This window comes from Varanus komodoensis, unplaced genomic scaffold, assembly GCF_004798865.1.
Source record: "Varanus komodoensis strain SLA01 unplaced genomic scaffold, ASM479886v1 scaffold21, whole genome shotgun sequence".
NCBI classification, from domain to species: domain Eukaryota; kingdom Metazoa; phylum Chordata; class Lepidosauria; order Squamata; family Varanidae; genus Varanus; species Varanus komodoensis.
The window spans coordinates 7,262,913-7,282,276 of record NW_025335589.1 but is presented as its reverse complement, the minus strand read 5'-3'; the positions used below and the strand labels follow the sequence as shown (position 1 = coordinate 7,282,276).

Genomic DNA, 19,364 nt, shown 5'->3' with positions numbered 1-19,364 from the left:
ATGTATTCATCTTCTGATTTATATGAACAAATACTTGGTTATAATTTGTTGCATGCCTTTAAAGTTTAATTTTAATTCAAACAATTCATAATTCTAATTATTTAAAATCCTGATTCATTTTTCTACTAGACCTAAAATAAATAATTCTCTGTTGCTACAAATAAACATGTCCAAACCTTTCACAAGCTAGAGGGGAACGCTGGGTAGAGACAAGCAGATGATGCACCCAACTGTTCTTCAGAGTCTCTAAATAATAACAAGTGCAGCTTAAAGCTAATTTATGCATGATAGTTATATAACTGCAAACCCACCCTTTTAAGATTGATATGCATTTGAACTTTCCTTCTTAAAAAAAGTTGATGGGTCTGTGGAGCTGTGTAGTTTTCATGAAGAATCTGGGAACATCAATGGGTTACAGGCCGCTCAAAACATTTAGAACAGGATGTTTCAAGTGCACACATCTTTACCTTTCTTTCAGAAAATAATTATTCCACATTTTTCCCTATTCCTTTTTACTTCAGTTGTCCGACCTCCATTTGACAATCCTATCTTTTCACCTTGACAATTTCCTTGCCATCCCCACCTCTTTTCCTGTTCTCATTCTGCATGAATACACCTTCTCTTTTGTACTCTTTCCTCCTTCACTGTAGTGAATTGGTTCATACCATTCAGCTATACCTATCAGTTCCTATGGGAGGGAACTGAATAATTTAGTTTTGAAAGCCCTCTGTTTCTTTGCTTAACCCAAGGAAATGTTGCCAATTTTCCCACTGGCAATGGGATAAAAATGATGAAACAGAGATCTTTCATACAATTTCTCTTTGAGAAAATACTGCTTCATATAGAGATTCAAGTAATATCATTGTTAGCAGCTCACTCTTGTACAGATCTTTTAGAATTATTATGCAAAGGTTAGTGATGATAACATTTTTGCTGAGTTTGTCTGCCAACTTATTTTCAAATACTGTGGAATACAAAGTATCTCCAGGTATTTGGTCAGAACTTGGAAGTCTGCCAAGCTTATTGCTCCTGCAACTGTGTTGTCTGCATTTGCGTCCCTTTTCCTACAGGTTTTATATCTAAAAAAATAAAATACAAACTTACATGTGAAAGATATGGGACCTTTATAATGCATTTTCTTAATTCTATGAAGACTGAAGGAAAAGATCAGGTTCAGAAGCCATGGATCTTCCTAGAGAAAAAGAAATTATGAAAGCATTTTGAAGAATATTTATTGAGAGGGAATTGGGTGTGAATAAAATGAACATGAGTTTAGGCTATCTATTGTATGTACAGTTATTCTGGACTTTAATTCTGTCTGTGTCCTTATACAGAGGCATATCTTTCTGAAATCTGTGAAGCTGACTTAAAATATGTTTGTATAGGATTGAAGTGTTCTGATGTATAATGATGATGTTGAAAAGCTCAGCATTATACTAAAGTTTAACTGACGATCTGAACATACTGTTCCTTGTTTAGTCTGTAGAAATGTTTATTTTATAGCATGTCTCTTAACAAGCAGTTTGTTTTTCATATGCCTCATAATCCTGAATTCTATTAATTATCATTAATCATTTGCAAGCCCAAATAATGTAAATTTATTTTGCTCACTGCAGTGTTGATACTTGATTTCCAAGTTTGCCCCAGCACTAGCATCAGTGATGTTGCCCTAGTGTAAAGGAAGGTTCATGCAATGTAAATAAGCACTTGCTAGGGCAATGAAGAAATATGGCAACTTGATGTCTAATTTTTTTGGTGGAACCACAATTTGGCCATAACTTGCTGCTCCTTTGCATTAACCAATTAAGCACATGTTTTGTAGAACCTTATCACAACATCTCTGCATTGAGTGCTGAAGCACCAAAAACACTGGACAGCTTTTTTCACACTTTGATGCAGTACTTTGGATAATTAGTTATATTTGACTTAGTACACTTGGAATACAAAATCATTTTGTTTAAAATTTTAGGAAAATATCAGACAGAGTTTATTATTAAAATACAGTTTAAATATTTTATTTGTAGAATCAAATTTGTGCTTCACTTCATGGATTGTGCCCTAATACTTAAGAGTCGTATTTAACATGTATTTAATATAGCTTTTAAAGAAATAATGCATATATATCAAGATTAACATGGTCTGCTCTAGCTTGAAGCTATCTTAGAGTACAGTGTATATATGCCATAAAGGCATCATAGGTGACATTAACAATGTAATTTCTACCAAATTTCAGAATGGCTGGTGTGGTAATTAAAACTAAGCAAAAAAGCAAATGTAAAATTTGTATTTTTGAAAGTACATTTTTCTGAATTCTCAAAAGGCAGATTTCCGAAAGTTCAGTTGAACTACCTTTTTATGTGCATTCTGGCATGTTTATTTTAGTCTATATCATTTATTAACACAACATTTTACATTATGCTTCTCTGTGCTCACCTATTAATTCAGCACTGCTGGAACCAGTATTTTGCCACTGGAAGCTGTAGTTTCTTTTGATTCATTTGTCAAGGCCAAGTGTCTCTTGGAATCCCACATTATTTTATCTGACCATCCAACTTTATTACAGAATTTGTACATTTGCAGATACCTCTCCCCTGACATATGCCTGCAGTGTTATTAAAGGTATTATTGAAGATAATAAGGGTTGACTATATTTAGTGCATTTCCAGTGGTTTGAATCATGATTATTTCAAGTCCCATTGAGTTCAGTGAATATAAATATGACCAAGACTGTATTAAAACATATTTTCTATGCCAGCAGTCAATGCTATCATTGACTGTTCATATCCATCAGAACTTAACATGTTCTTTTAGGAAAGAAGTATTCTGCAGTTTCCTCATGTAGCTCAATATAAATGAGAGTGCAACCAAGGCCAGTAGTTGTGTATAAGGATGTCATGGGAGAGACAAATCAAAGTTCAGGTTCAGCCCTTTCTTCCATTGCTCATTTCTTTCACTGTCAACCTTTAGACTGAAAGTTCTTCAAGACAGGAAGCTATATTGTTTGCTATATTACTTTGAAAGGGGATATGTAAGATGATAATGCTATACTTTATAAAATTGCTAAATGTTCCACAGGAAAGAGAATGAAAATTTCAATAAAACCTAGCAATACTTACAGCAGGCAACTTAACAGGTTCTTAATTATGAAGTGTTTGGTTGTTGTTATGGCTTTGTGTACTACATAGCAAATAACGCAATGTACATGGAAGTTTAGACAGGATTTTGGAGTATAGTACACATAGAATAAAACAGTCTGTTGCTTTGGTGGATGGAATAAATTCCTAATGGATAGAGAGAGTAATCCTCTGGTCCTTTATTGAGCATGTCAGGATGGTTATGAAGACCACTTCTGAGGTAGGAGACAGTGTTCCAACCTGACCCCAACCCTTTGGAGCTCGTGTAGAAAATACTGTGCAGCCTCTGAGGCTGAAGAGATAGGGAGAAGGAGACATTCTGCTATTTTGACTGCTCTAGCCTCCTTCCACCCCACTTTAGAGAATTCCTGCTAGAGAGGCTGAGAAACCCATCCAGAAAAACATAGATTGGAGGACAAGGAGGCAGCCTCTGTGTTTTCCTCCACCTGCTATCTAAGTTAGAAAAAGAAGCTAAAATTGGAGCTTTTGCAGCAAGATTTTTTTAAAGTTCCAGTTAAGTGTAGAAAATAGTATCTAGAAAAATGCATTGTAGAATTAGAAGGAGTGCAAAATCTGAAGAATATCTAATCTAGGAAGTGCAAATCAAGTTAGTTTGCTCAAGATGTTGAGTGAATGAAATTCTCAGACATCACTGATACTGAAGACTCCAAGATCATGGTTCTTTGGTGCTTGGACATCCATGATAGGCGACTCAAGGCTGTCATGGTACTGTAACCATGAACTGCTCAATATCATTGACTTTAAAATACTTCGTTAACCATGCTTCATGGTGCAATTTAGTCTTGCTGTGACTTACTCCTTTGGCAGGGATGGTTGACCTATTAGAACAGTACAAGGACTGATGGATCCACATAGATGTCTGAGTTCCCTTGTAGAGTTTCCAGTTAGCATGGCTGGTGTGCCTGTCAATACCCTAGTTGCTCTGTGTGATGTGAAAATGGCTCTGGCATTTGACAAGATTGCTGCTAAGTGCTTGCTCTAAGCAGTAAGATAGAACTAGTTTGTCCCTTTGGTTTAGCAGATGTTAGGAGTCATAAAGTAACGAGACAATGGCTGGAATTCAGGTGGCAGAGAACTCAAAATGAACCCAATCACACCTAAGTGGGATCTTATTCTACAGTGGTAATGGCAGTGCTGAAACAATATTCTTTTTGTGTGGTGCACTTATCATTCTGCATTTACCAGGCTGTCCAGTAGAGTAGTGCATGGCCTTTTCCAACTTGACCAGCAACTGAATGCTAGAAGATTCTTTGAAAGATCCAGTGTGACTTTATTTGCTAAGTACTTGGAAGTTAAAATTGCTTGCACCTATAGTGTTTTGCACGTTCCTGCAGTGTTACCATTTAATATGTCCAAATCATTGGCTAGTCACCTGTTGCTGAATGAATTTCAGTTATGGAGACCTCAGGATACAGACAATGTGTTTGTTCAGTTGGTACAGCCTGCCAGAGGAACAGAATTGGTTTGTGTGGTGGGTCCAGGAAATAATATTACTTCCTTTTGAAAGAAAGTGGACCAAAGCACCCTAAAGGGCTCTTAGCAGTTGTCTGCCAGATAGTCAGTGTATCTGGGGGCAAACTGTTCAAGCAGATGATTGAAGCAAGCCCAGACAGTCTTTGATCATATTGATTAATCTGGATCCATTACAATCTGACTTCAGGATATTTTCCCTCCTTCCCTCTTTCCCTGGATCACTGAGAAGGCTATTCTAGGGTTAAGCTAGAATGCCTAGGATTTCTACTATTGTCAGAATTGTTCCATTGTACTACTGTTACTCCTGCTGAAAAATAATGCAGGGACCAACTATCCTGTATTCCTCAACCCCACCTTCCACTAGCACATGTTTGCTAGCCCAGATATTTCTTGGGTAGGACTAATACTTGGTGGAAGGGGAATAGTTTTGTTGAACTATGTGCAAAACACTTCTGTACTGGGAATGCTAGAGTACAGTATTTGTCTACATATTTGAAAATTCAATAAGCATCATCTTTTAACATGAAAACCAACTTTATATGCCTGGGAGTTTCACATTTCTCCTAAGTGTGATTTGATGCATGAAGCCAAGAATTCAATCATTTATTCTCTGCCACATGGATCCAGAAATAAGACACTTCTGTTAGCCTATGCACCATGCAATGCATGCAATTGGTATGCTTAATAATGCTAGCTGAAATTATGAAAGTGATAGGTGCTTATTTGCTCTGATATTGTGTCATTATAATTATATACCATTGGGAGAAATTAATAACAGTATTCATTGTTTAGTATGCACTCGCACGTAAAATCCAAAACTAATGAAAGCCAACACTCTGTCGGAAAGTAATAATCTTGCACTTGTCACCATAAAACAGAATAGCCTAGCAATGAGGAGAAATTTCGGTGGGATCAATCAAACATAAAAAAGCAAATTGCAAGACAGGTACTTTACAGGATTTTGGAACTGAATAAGATGCCTTATCGTTGCTATTTCCCCCTCAAAGTTTAACTGTAGGTGAAACCTATGTGTAGGCATGGGGAAAGATTTTGTTTGGCCTACATTTTAAGCAAACTGATCTAATTTATATTTCCGGGACCGAATTGATCAGAACACAATTATCTTTTTGATTGACCATGTCTTTGAATTTTAAGGAGCAGTTTTCAGCTCAGATTTTGCATACAAAAAAGCATATATTAAGCAAAATTGCATATAGGATGCATGTGTTAGGTAAAATTGGTATGAAAATAAATTCCAGTTTTCATGCAGTTTAAAAACAAAACAGACTGATGTGGTAATTGCCTGGAACAGACTTATTTTGTCCAAATATAAGAATAACTGATTGTTCCATCTTTAACTGTGTATAGTCCAGTTCCTAGCAAATGGGGAAATCATTTGAGAATTACATGCCTCTGCAAATATTATAATTGCACAAATGTCTTCATCCCCAAGAAGACTCCACTCTTTATTCTTGATTTATTAGGAGAAATTGAACTGTGATTTATTTCAGGCTTAGCAGGACAAGGTTGACTTTGTTTTTGTACTGGCACGGAGGAACCACAAGGCAACAACTCTTTCCCCCATGGCAGCATGTAGTCAGGCATAGCTAGTCACAGGCATATCTCCAAGGTCTCTCAGGAGCTAATTCCTTACCCAAGAAAGTTGGGACACTGCTCTACACCAATCAAGCACTTCCTGGGTTGGAAAATATCCATGCTAATCAGACAGGAACAGGAATGTGTGGCTCTCAAAAAGTGGTTGGATTGCAGCTCCCACTATTGGCTATACTGTCAACTAGCAAACAGGTTCATAAGGGAGAATGTGATCTTTAAGGTAGCCTGGTTCCAAGCTGTACATGGTTTTAAAAGTCATAGCTAGCTCTTGGAAGCATGTCCTGGAAATGGTCTAGTAGACAAAATGATCTAGAAAGTGTTGGATAAAGGGATTCATATTCTGCCCCTAACCAGCCCTGGTCAACAGTCTGGCTGCAGCATTCTGGACTAACTATAGTTTCTAAATGGAAGGCAGCCCCATGTAGAACATGTCAATGATAACAGATGGTAAGGTATGCTCTTGAGACCTTAAAAATGAAGGAAGCAGTGAACACGTCTGTCTGAGTTGCCATTAGTGCCCAGAACTGAGACGAAAAGTTTCATTTTACACTGAGTTGGATCCAGATTTAATCGTGCTTAGTGTGGACCCATTGGAAGCAATTGGGCAAGTTAGTCATGATTACCATTGATTACAATGAACCTACTACATAGTAATCTGGACATGAATATGTCTGGATCCAACCCATTAACTAACGATCAGAACTTGGTTTTAATTAAAACACATTGGTTTGATAAAAGGTAAAAAGGTAAAGGTTTCCCCTTGACATTAAGTCCAGTCATGCCTGACTCTAGGGGGCGGTGCTCATCTCCAGTGTTTGTCTGCAGACAGTCTCTGTGGTCATGTGGCCGGCATGACTAAACACCGAAGTGCATGGAACACTGTTACCTGCCCACCGAAGTGGTACCTTTTTATCTACTTGCATTTGCATGCTTTCGAACTGCAAGGTTGGCAGGAGCTGGGACGGAGCAATGGGAACTCACCCCGTTGTGCAGATTCGAACTGGCGACCTTTCGATCTACCAGCCCAGCAGCACAGTGGTTTAAACCACTGCACCACCTGCAGTCCCCATTGGTTTGATACTGGTTGCCAAACAATAACATTCCCCTTACGATTATATACCTACCTGTGCTAATTAAACTTGATGCTCTAATTCAGCTCTCCCTGCCTATATATATTTGTGGATCCCATTTTCTATTAAATATATCTACTTTGCCTACAAAATTTCATTTAGGGATCACTCAGCCTTGGACAGAGAATGTTCAATTGTCTAAAACTTAAAAAGCCTAATATCAATCTCCATCCGCTCTAGAGTGAACTTTGTAGGAAGTCAAGATCAAATAGTGCAGTTCTGGAAGGGAAGTGGAATGAATGAATAAATGATCTTACATTAAGTAATTAGAGTTGTTGGTCCTGGTGGATGTTGATGTGTTGTTTGATCAGTGATGTTTAGTCATAATTGTTATTGTGTTAATTGTATTGTTTTTCTTAGTTGCAAAAAATAAGTTAAATAGCAAAAAAGGGGAAAAAAGATAAATGAGGAATGCAACAGGCACAAATGCCAAAGAGATAAAATGTTAATATTAATGAACGTACTAAGAGAAGGCTTCTATGCCTTTCTTTTCTCAGCTCATGATTTGTCAGGAGTAGTTATTTGAAAGCAGAGCTCTTACTGCCTAGGCCTAAGAAGGAATAGTTGCTCCTGATTGCAGTTATTCTTATTATTTTGTATCATAATACATTATTTTGTATCATTTTGTATCTCCACTGAGCAGTTACATCATTTGGAAACATTTACTTCCCTTTTTGATTAACCAGCACTTGCCCTGTCTTCAAAACATGAAAATTCAGTGGTTAATCATAACTTCAGTTAGTACAAACAATGCAAATTCTAGCCATAGATTATGAAGTTTATATTTTAATAAACCATAGTGAAGATTAACTATAGTTTAGGTTTTAGATGACACACTACATTGCAGTTAATCTGAAACAAAAGTAGAGGGTGCTGTGAAGGAAGAAGGGGAAGTGTGCTAATCAAGGGGTTATTCTCTTAATGCAAAACCCTGGCTTGTCTTAGATCCAAACTGAGCCTTAAATTAAGTAAGCAAGTTTCCTTTCATAGGAGTTGGCTACGGCTCTTGTACAAATGTGAGCATTGCCACTTTATTAATTTATTTAGATTAAGCATTTCCTCTTTCCTCAGTAGCATTCGGAGACCATGGCATTTATGAAAAAACCACCACCACCACCTATTCTAACACTTTGAAATTTATGGTGTAAACGTGCTTGCAGCGGGACTGTCAGAAACACAGTATCTGGCCCATTATGCTCATGGAAGATTCCTTTGTCCAATTTTGATGAATCTCTCTTTTCCCTTCAACCCCCATTCCAACTGTCTAAGCCATTTGTCAGGATCACTAGCCTCCTGTGCAGCACTGGAGATAATGGGTTTGGAGAGGCTGCTCTGGGCAAGGGCATTGCCTCTTCACATGCTTATTTCTAGATCCGACCCCATACCATCTGACTATGGTACCTTGATTCTTCTAACTCTATTCTTGTAAATCATCAGTTGTGAGCACAAAAAACTGCAAGCTTATGCACAAAGTTATGAGTACTGTGCAGATTTATTTATGTTGGAAGTGGCTGTGACTAAAATGTAAGCAATGAAGGGACCATATTTGTTTTTTAAATGTATGTTAGAACTGATGTTTCAGCAAGCAACATTTTCAACAGTTCATTAAGATGATTCAAGGTTTTAAAATTTATCAAAAGTCCATTTTATGTAACATTACTCTCATATCTCATTTAATAAGTCATTTCTTAATAACTGTGCCCTATTACAGGAATGCTTTTCAAAGCACAGTTGTCTATTTCTTATCTTCCTCCTTGTGTGTGTGTGTGTTACCAAGTAAAGGGGTTTCCTGTAATAATATTTCAAAATTTAATCAAACACTGAAATAGGGTTAAGCCCTCAGAACTTATTGATCAATCATTTTATTCAGTTTATGCTGCTTGTTTTCAGGATTGTATAAAAATAGTTCTGTCTATTAGCACTGCCAGATTTTTCACTCCCCTTCCCCAGGAGAGCTTTGTTAGCATTAAAAGCTTCATGGCAACAGCAACAACAACAACAATCATTTCAGCTGTTTAAAATTTGCCCACATGCCATTTTTAAAGACACCAAAGTCCAGCTACCCCGCAAGTTGGCAGTATTGCTATCCCTTAACAAAACTCACATAATCAGACAAAAAGCCATGACTAACAGCATACATCAAGGTTAATTATCTTTTTAAATGTATTGTTGGAAGTTAACTAATGCCCATTTAGAGGTGTTACAGGCATGAGTTTGGCTTTGTTCCTACTGTGTTTGCATAATAGACATTAATCATTATACTTACTATGAAGGTTAACTGATCATTTCTCAGCAATAGTGAAAATAGAGGTCACCCGTCTTCTTTGCTAAGTCAAAAAGATTTCTCACATAGCAAATATTAACCATTGGCTTGGAATTTGTGCAACTCTTATTCTTGATTCCTCGGTACCGGAAACTTTATTTTTTTTTCTTACTTCCTCCCATATTTAGCTACCTTTAAATACCATATTAAATAGGGTGTAGCAGCTGTGAAGTCTACCAGGGAACCAGTTACCTAACTGAATTAAAGTGCAAGCAACTATGCTAGAAAAGAATTTTCAACAAATCCTATTGCAAGATCAAGGGCTTGATCCTATGTAGGTTTACTTCCTGGATAGCCCTGGAGAATGCTGGGAGTTGCAGGACAAAGCATGCACATGGTAGCATCATAAATAGCTGTAGATTTAATGGGTCAGTGAGATATCCTGATAGGAAGCAACATTCTTCTGGAATTGAGACCTCTTTGTTATCTTAAGTTCTAGAGAATGATGTTGCAGTACTACAATCTTTCATGCTGAAATGTCTGACTTTCCCTTAGAATGCACTTTGGTGAATGCAACAGCAAATATGATGAACTGAGAATATGATTCTCAGTTTCCTATGATTCTTTAAAAACTATCTCAAACTTCTTTCCCAAGATACAAAATTACTTCATATAAAGTCAATCTATAATCTGTTAACGGAGGTGTCCTTCAAAATTGAGAATTTCAAAGGAGAAAGGCACGGGAATATTCTGAACAAAGATTTCACCAGATCCCTCTGCTTGGCAGATCACTTTATAATTTGAATTCTGCTTCTTATTTTAGGGTAATAGAAATTTCCGTAGCAGTCTTTTATGCATCAGCATACAGAATGCAACCAAACAGTTTGCATGTAATTGTTGTTCTGTACATCTCCCATGGCTCAGATTGTTTCCACAGAAATAACAGCAGCCTAGATAGAGGCCTCTGCGTGGCGCAATATAGCGAGTTCTACAGGAGCAACATTTTGGCAAGCATATTCCATTCTTGTAATATATTCTAAGAGGGATATAGGTTTGTGGTTATTGATATGGGGCTATGGCAGCTAGAATGCTTTGAGACTGTTGAATGCATAAGCAGCTCATCTTCTGCACACTTCTTTGTTGCATACCTTTGCATAATCACATAGTGCCATACCTTCCAGTTATAGCTAGCTGTACAGATATGGCATAATGTGGTGCAATGTTCCTCTGAACACATGCTATGTTTTTATTTGCCTGTACAATTGGCCTTCCATTAGACACATGGGAAAAAGTGCACCAGAGTGAAGACATAAAACCTTACACATGATTTTTATGTATGTATGTATGTATGTATGTATTTTTGTGATAAAGAAGCAGTATGCAAAATCAGTAGGGAGGTGGTACTTTCTGAAGTCTTTATACTACTGTGCAACCTGTGAATTCCCACTTCATTTCCTAAAGGAATGACATCTGTACAATGTGCATATTTCTTTTTCCCTTCCTACTTTCTCCAGAGAGATGTTGGGTGTATTTTCCTTTTTGCCCTGGAAGATATGAGTGTCAATACAACTCTGCACCTCTGATGCCACTTCCTAACCTAATATTATATGAGTGAGCTCCTCTTTTGCATTAGGAGCTTCTTTCCCCCTCCTCTTCCTTGCAGCCTCTAAATCTGTTCCAGAGGGGACCCCAATCTTCTTCAGGCTGGTAGAAGAGTTCTATCTGCTAGCACTGTCCATTTTTCTGGCTGAAGGACATCGTAGGATAAAAGTCTGTGTTCTTACAAACCATGCATGTAACTTGTCTATTTACAGAAAGTATGTTTATAATATTACTAATATCTATGGCAGTTGAGATATATGAAAACTTTTCTTGACATATCTATCATTGTTTAGAATGCCATAATGGACCTGGGAAGGATGGATCATATTGAGCATGATTGCATGTTTTACAAAATAATTAACTGTTTCATACTATTTTCTGTGAAGAATAAAAGCCAAAATCATTAAAGTCACTCCCCTACGTGTGTGCGCATGCACACACACACACTCACAACACACACACTAGGCAAAACCACATAAAATGTAAACACATACCAACTTTCTTTTCATCACCATTCATAGCTATTATTTGCATTTTATTTTAGTATTTTTGTATAGTTAGAGCAATATATAGCTCACACACAGGGAATCATGGGACAATGATGATCTGCTTCTCTGTAGCTGTAGGCAAAGCTATGGCTGCAGAGGAGCAGATGTGATCTTTTCCTCTACACCATCTCTCTTGAGATCTCATAAGAAAAACCAGAAGAGGGCAGAGTGGATACAAGTCTTGGAACTGCTCAATCCAAGAACTTCCTGGTTGCCATCCTGTCCCACTCTGTGGAAGCAAGCTTTGATGGGGATGGATTTGCCTAGCTGAAAATATTTTAATCAAATGCCCTGTAGGCTTGTGCTGTTATTTAATTTTCTGTCTTGGTTTTCTGTCCTAATAATAAATATTATTTCCCTTTTAGTGCACAATCTGCTGGTGGGAAATAAAGAATTCCATGTGTGGGGAGGCTGTATCCCCAGTGCAAGAATTTCTATGCAGACTTGAGTGATAATGTGTGGAAATCTCTTCTTAAATATTGCTCTATGACCACTGTTCTTACTGTTCATATTATATTGTGAATATTATTAAAGTGCATCCTATTATTCTGTTTTTCTGTACTAGGATGCTAAATTTTGCTTTCTTAGAATAATGACCATCTGAATTATAGAAATTGATCACTGCTCATTTGCAATGAACAGAATTTTGATACTTCTCCTGTTCATTGCTGCCTCTGCCTGCATTTTAAAGGAATGTTTAGTGCATTTGCCCAGCAGTGCTTGAAGTCATGTAATCATTCCTGTGCAGGACTGTAGCAAAGTAATTTTCTTCTGTTTGTGGATGAGTAATGTCTTATATTTCTACATTTCTCAGTTTTGGCCCTTTGTTTTCTAGTTATTTGGTACTATTTGAATCTTTTCTGTAGTGAATTTCATAAAAAAAAATTATGGCCTCTCAGGTTTTAAATTGTTTTTGAATGTAGGTTTGGCTACATTCCAGTTTTGAAAACCTCACACTGCTTCAGAGTGTAAATAAGTGGGAACAGACTAATCAGCTGTATAAAATATTTTACTACATTTCATTATAATCTACTTAGTAAAGTGGAAAAACCATTTACACAAACTCCATTTGCTTTAAATTTTGGTTTGATTAATGTATGTGGCATTTTCAAACTTAGTTGCTGTAACTAATTTCACCTGGATGGAATAATAATAAAAGGATTCCATCATTATTTTAGTACCATTCTTAAAATTAGAATATATTTTATAGAACTTGGGGGTGGAATAATTAGGTATTACTATTCCTGTACATCTTTGCTGTACAGCAGCCTTTCCCAACTTGGGTCTCTCCAGATGCTTTTGCCCTCCAGCATGGCAAAATGTTGAGAATGATGGGAAGTGTATCCCAAACATGTGGAGCTGCTCAGTTATGGAAGTTCGTTCTAGAACAAATTAGTGATTCAGTGAAGCTGATGAGTTTTGTGTAGAAAATTCAGGATCCTGAGGCTGAGGCCCTGGTGTTCTGGTATTGGTGACATGGTAGGTCATGGAGCTACCATGTCATAACCAAGATTTTGGTATTATTCCTTTTAATGTAAGAATGATCCCATGTGTGCAATCTGTTGTACCTGCAGAGTGAAATGAAGATGGGACTGTTCAAGCATGCATGTGGCTATAAGTGTGCATAGTCTGAAATAGTACATACTCAAGATATCTTAACACACCCACCCTGAAAGTTCCCTTATTAAGAGTTTATTGTGAAAGTTTTCAGTTATAGCACAAATCTTTGTTGAATAGCAATAGCAATAAGAACAGTTCAATAGAGCAAGTACAGTCATAAGATCAAATACTGCAATATTGCCTCCGGATTGACATAAGCTCAAGATATTGCACTCACTTTCTCTTTTCTCGGCTTTACTTCTCAATCCTGGTCATGATATCTTCTACGATGGTCAAAGTTGAGGGAGAGAATCATCCTTCTATACCCACTATCATAATGGATAAAGACTGGTCAAGATAGCTCTGCATGCATTCCTTTGTGCTCCCTGGAGGTGGCCCCTCATTGATGTGAGGAAAGGTGCCTACACATGAGAGAGTTGCTCCAGTAGAAAGCAGGGTACCTGTGCAGGCAGCCTGGGCAATCTATGCAAACACCTGAGTCGGCTTCAGTGGAGTTACTGGCTGATAACTAATATTGGTGTCTTGTGGATGCTTTCCAGATTAATTTTGGCTGTTAAAATTCAGATAGGCTGGAGAAACTATAAATGCTACAGAAATCCTCCTCTATATCTTTGTCCTGCTCCCACTGTCTCAAAGAACCACCAAAGGAACAAGATAAGGTCAACCCTCTTGATAAAGTTAACCTAAATAAGCAGAATTCATTATTAGGTCTCCTTAGGTAATAAGCAAAATAGATATGTTTTGAAAGTAACTTCCAGCACACTAATATTGCACTATTGGATCTCAAAAACAAATGCTACACTTGTATTACCCATTGTTATCTTATTTGTTATCTCCAAAGAACCATCAATAATAAGATTATCAAATACAGCAGCCTTTTCAGTGTTTTGTATTACCACTCCCATCACATGAAACCCAGATTGAGGTAAGCTGAGATAGGAACATTTATCAATTTATTTTACTGATGCTATTTAAATGTAGAACAAACATTACAAATCTTTGGAGCATGTTGAAAAATGCATTTAGAAAAAGAAAAGTCATCTGCAAGACCTGCTGTGAAAACCAAAACAGCTACTTATAAAAAGCTGGAGGGAGGGACAGAGGGAAGGAAGGAAGGAAGATAAAAATGTGTATTAGGATAGGCACACAGAACAATTGTGCTTATATAATGATTAGTTAATGGAATGTGCAAGTATGATCTGTGAAAGATAAAGTAGGAGAGGCAATATGCTTTAATTGACCAATTTACTTTTGTTTGTTAAAGTTTAACATGCCCTGTTTAGCAAAATTTCACTGTTAATATATACAAGCATTCATTCTCTGATTGTGCATATCATTCCAGTAGTGCTGTTTATGTAGCTTAGAGTATTTCCTCTTTTCTTCTAAGTAGAATATAGGGGTACATTTGTTGCTTAAAGTTAACGTGTGTTTTGATTTGAACCTCCCTGTGAGAAAAAGTGAAAGAGACAATAAGGTAGGAGATGATCAAGACAAAAATAGGAGGAATACCCTCTCCACCCCCCAAAAAAACTGAAACATATCGTGGCCTTATAAAAGCATAAGTTACCCAGTGCCTTTTGAAGAATGACACAGGGATAAATGTTACTTTATTCTTTCCTGCATATAGCCCGTGCATTCGTTTTCACATATGTCTCTTGGGAATAACACAGTGTTACATCTTCTAAGGCACTTATAAGTGTTAATTAGTGTAGTCTTGTTAACCATAATAACTATATTGGAAATCCAAAGTCCTGAGGTTTCTGGCAATTATTCATAATTACTTTGGTATTAATTTAAATGAACATTCTTACAAGGCATTGCAATAAGATCTTTTACAAATGGGGACAAAGAAGAAAATGGGGTAGTCACTGCCTTTGAATAATAGTTGCTGTGAAATGTGAAAAGGGGTGAAGTTGCGCTCATGGCTTGTTTGTGGGCATTCCAAAGGCAACTAGTTGTCCCCTGTGGAAAACAGAATGTGGGAACCTAGACGTGGTATTTAGAGCACAGGCATTGTCAAATAGTCCAAGAGGAAAAAATAAAATAGAATAGAAGCATCTGGGAAGCAGCAAATGTCCCCTGACCACTGACTGTGTTGAGTCCATTCTGGACAATCTCCATCCAGTCCTGTCCAGTTCATTTTTAGAACATGGAAAAGAGGTCTGGTTGGAAATATGAAGAATGTAGACAGACTTTCCATTTGCCCTATTTTTAATATGTACTGCATTTATGTATCATCTTTAATCAATTGCTTGCCTTCACAATAATAGTTAAGCAACGAGATCAGCAGTTTAAAAACAGTCAACCAAAAAAGTTCATACTTTGCCTGGGAGAGCGAAAGGATTTTTCTGGCATCCGAAAATGAAAGGTGGGTGCCAGACAAGCCTTGATTGAAAAGTCCATGTTCACAAATAGGGTGCCTTGATTGAAAAGTCCATCTTGCTGACTTCCAGCCATTTCATAGCAGCGCTTCACTTGATGATCTGAACACCTTGGCAAGTTGATATGCGCAAGATCTTATTTTGCTACCTATATGTATGCCTCTGTGTGTGCATGCACAGATTAGGTTTCAGAGGGAGAGGGCTCTGCTGCACCCTGTCCCCATTTTTGCATGCAGTTACTGCACCCATGGTTGCGAATGTCATTTCCAATTGCCCTAGGAATGCATTAGCAAGTGTTCCAGATAATATGATATTATTCTGCTTTGTAGAGATGTTGGACAAATGTGCCTTTTGTAAATGGATATGTGCAGGAATAGTATCTTGGGGAGACTATGGAAATCATTGCTGAAGAAGAAAATAGGAAATATGAGATGAAGGGAGAGTAGGAAAACTGCAGATGTGAATCAATATGCATACTAATTAATAGGAAATACCTAATTTGCAGGGAGAAATGATCTTTGAACCATATTCATTTAGTACATTGTTTAAACGTTTTTTTCTTTTTAATTAGACTAATAGATTTTTTAGCATCAGTTTTCACAGAAATGTAAGAAGGAGACAAATATGAAATGCAGGGAATTAAAGCAGTGTATCTTTTAAAACTGTGAACAACTGATCCCCCTCCTCCCCACAGTTGTTACAGATACTTTGGCTGCAATCCGCTGTCCATTTGCTTGAGAATAGGTCCATTTAGTCAACAAAATAAAAGAAGCCATGATATATGGATGGAGGAAACAGCAGAGATATTCAAACTAAAGTAAGAGGTAGAACAAGAGAAAAGTAGAGATAATGGATAAAAAACAGAAGGAACACTAAAGATAAAATGAGAAGTGGAACTAATCTAGGCCAGTAAGGAAAGATGAAATAAAGGGTTTAATCTACTAGGAACCCACATAAGAACTATGGAAATTTGCTCAGTCTTTTCAGAAACTTTATAACTTTAAAATGAATGAAAAAGCAATCTAAGAAATTCATAATAGAAGACAATTGTTGTATAGAGCACCAAAGGGAAAAATCCCAGGTGCAGTTCTGTGCCTGGCTGGTGCCTGCTTCTCTGTTCAGTCATGTGTAGGATTGTGCCATAAGGCTTTAGTCAATTTGCTAGTTTTGAAAGCATCAGAAGATGTAAACATGAGTAGAGAAGATATAAACATGGTAGGGAAGTTTAGTGTATGAACAAGTTCAGGTCTTGAGAGGAAGGTTTTGTCATGTTTATCAAGTTATATGAACATTGTGCCCTGATGGCTTACAATGGGTACGTTGACTAATATATTTGCTTCAGGGTACTTACTACAATTTGATTTAAATATCTCTTTGGCTTGTCCTGCGATATTAGGTTAGTCTTAGCTTTGGCTATTTAGTTGGTGATACCTGTGTATATGTTACCTCTAGGTTTGCAGCAATAATATTTATGAAAATGATTTCTTTCTGACATGCTTTTGAAACATTATGGTCACAATGATAATTTTGTTGCAAGGTTGGTCCTGGAGCAAGGCCCCAGAGAAATGTACATCCAGGCAGAATCGCAGTCTCCTAAAGCTGATAGTTTTAAACCAGAAGCATTACTGGTATCAGGGAATAGATATATCAGCAGGAAAGGATGACTTCCCATGATTGAAAACAAGGGTGCCAAGGTTCTTCTGAACAAACCATTGACTATGGCATGCTTCTGCGTCATCACATCAGGTGGGGCATGGGAAGCAGAGTATTTGTTTGGCTCCAGATCTTTTAGGATGAATCTTTTAAAAAGGCGAGCCATTGATTTGTGGAATGCAAAAAGTTCTTTCCTGTCCACTATGCTTTTCAACACCTTCATGATTGGAAATTTGGGCTGAAGTGCCAACACTCAGCTATACCTCTTATTTCCATGTAATTAACCTAAGGTTGCTACTGAATGCTTGAACTGGTGCCTGAAGGGTGTTTTGGGATAGATGAGGACGAACAAGACAAGACAAAGGTATTGTGGGTAAAGAAACAGACTCATATGCAAACAAGTGTGCATCTAGTCTTAGACAGACTTGCACTCTTCCTAAAGGATGAAGTGCAGAGTTTTGACCTTAACTGGGAAAGGACAGGTGATCATAGGATAGGAGCAGTGTTTACCATATTAGACTGATACACATTTGCAACACTCCTCCCTGGAGAGGAAGATGCTTCCCTCAGCTATTGATGCTTTGGCAACATCCTGGACTGCTACAGTACACTGCACATGAGGATCCTGTAAAGGTAGTTTGGCAACTTCAGCTGGTATAGAATGTAGCTCCCTAGATATTTGTGGAGACTGAGTGATTGATTCATGTGATGTCTGTACTGTACCAGCTGCACTGACTGCCAGTACCTTTCTGAGTTCAATTTACGGAGCTGATTTTAATCTCTAAAGCCTTAAATTGCTTGGAGCCAAGTTACTGGAAGGACTACCTTTTCTTGTACCAGCCTGCCTACATTCTGAGGTTACCAGCAAAGGTTTCTTTCACTTGCCCACCACCAGTTTGTTGCTGAGTACATGAGAGAAAGCCTTTCCAAGGGTAGCTTCACATTTTGGAAATCTGCTCCCATGGAGTTTATCAGGTCTCTTTAGGAAAACTCTGAAGACACCCCTATTTTTGCTAGCCTTAGCATAAGTCTTTGGGCTGCTTGTTCTAGGTAACTTTTATTTGTACATCTTTTTTTATCAGTAAGCTCTGCTTTTACTTAATTTTGTATGACTATATAGTTATTTAATTTTATATGGGCTCCACTTTGAAAAAGCTTTACCTTAAAGGTGGGCTAAAACTACTTGTAAATAAATTTAAAACCAAGAGGGTTATTCTGCATGACAACTCTAATTCAATCTACTTGTGCTTTCCAGATGTGTTGGAGTTAATACTATCATCCCTAGATATCTCTGGCTGAGAATTATATGTTTTGTAGTAGAAGGTATTGCTTGCTCTGACAGTGTGGAAAAGCTAGGAAATTTTCAACTAAGGAATACAGATAAGGGCTTTCCAGTCAGCCAGACACAGTCAAGGACGTACCCTCTCATTAGACCCCCTGCCCCAGAACCCCCACTGTGCAATGTCTAATATAAATAAATGGGGTAAATCTAACTCACAGTCTGGAAGACCACCAGTTAGAGCTAGGAGCTCCTGCATGGACCTTTTCTTTGATGTGAACAAAATTAAACCAAATGTTTAGCTCTCTGCTGAGCCAACTACAACATGAGATTGACGCATTCAGGGATATGGACTTCTCTATGAGGACTGTCATCACTGGCAGTGTGTGAGGAGGGTGCTTGTATGCATGGACATTAACACTTATTCAGAAATTCAGGACAATTTGGAAACACCATTCCTTTTTAATAGGCAAATATATGGACACCATTCCTTTTTAATAGGCAAATATATGGACATTTCTGATACTGGTATTTTTTTCTTGTGGCATATTAAGTCACTGGTTTCTCATCCTTTTTTTTCTTTTTAACAAACCCTTTTGTTCATGACCTACCTGTGGGCTTTGATTCTTTTCAATCTTTGTGCTAC

At 37.5% G+C, this 19,364-nt stretch overlaps 1 protein-coding gene across 5 annotated transcripts in view; it reads left to right on the top strand.

The window, feature by feature from the left end:
• The window catches only part of NR3C2 (nuclear receptor subfamily 3 group C member 2), a 178,097-nt gene that overhangs the window by 102,516 nt on the left and 56,217 nt on the right, over positions 1-19,364 (top strand). The gene's annotated exons all lie outside the window — the stretch shown is intronic.